Source organism: Spermophilus citellus, assembly GCF_964194105.1.
Source record: "Spermophilus citellus genome assembly, chromosome: 18".
Classification (NCBI taxonomy): domain Eukaryota; kingdom Metazoa; phylum Chordata; class Mammalia; order Rodentia; family Sciuridae; genus Spermophilus; species Spermophilus citellus.
Window position 1 is genome coordinate 66,080,846 of NC_138200.1, and position 822 is coordinate 66,081,667.

Here is an 822-nt window from a genome sequence, read left to right on the forward strand (position 1 = left end):
GGGAGGAGAGGAGGAGGAGGGGAGGAGGAGGAGGGGAGGAGGAGGAGGAGAAGAGGAGGGGAGGAGAGGAGGAGGAGGGGAGGAGGAGGAGGGGAGGAGGAGGGGAGGAGGAGGGGAGGAGGAGGAGGGGGGAGGAGGGAAGAGAAGGAGGAGGAGGGGAGGAGGATAAGGAGGAGGGGAGGAGGAGAAGGAGGAGGAGGGGAGGAGGATAAGGAGGAGGGGGAGGAGGAGAAGGAGGAGGAGGGGAGGAGGAGGAGGGGAGGAGGAGGAGGGGAAGAGAAGAAGGAGGAGGGAGGGAGAGGAGGAGGAGGAGGAGGAGGAGGAGGGGAGGGAGGAGGAGGGGAGGAGGGGAGGAGGAGGAGGGGGAGGAGGGGAGGAGGAGGAGGGGGAGGAGGGGAGGAGGAGGAGGAGGAGGAGGAGAAGGAGGAGGGGGAGGAGGAGGAGGGGAGGAGGAGGAGGGAAGAGGAGGAAGGAGGAGGGGGGAAGAGGAGAAGGAGGAGGAGGGGAGGAGAAGGAGGAGGAGGGGAGGGGAGGAGGAGGAGGGGAGGAGGGGAGGAGGAGGAGGGGAGGAGGAGGAGGGGAAGAGGAGGAGGAGAGGGGAGGGGGGAGGAGGGGAGGAGGGAGGGGAGGAGGAGGAGGAGGAGAGAGAAGGAGGGGGAAGAGGAGAAGGAGGAGGAGGGAGGGGAAGGAGGAGGAGGGGAGGGGAGAGGGAGGAGGAGGGGAGGAGGAGGAGGGGAGGAGGGGAGGAGGAGGAGGGGAGGAGGAGGGAGGAGAGAGGAGGAGGAGGAGGAGGAGGAGGAGGAGGAGGAGGAGGGAGGAGGG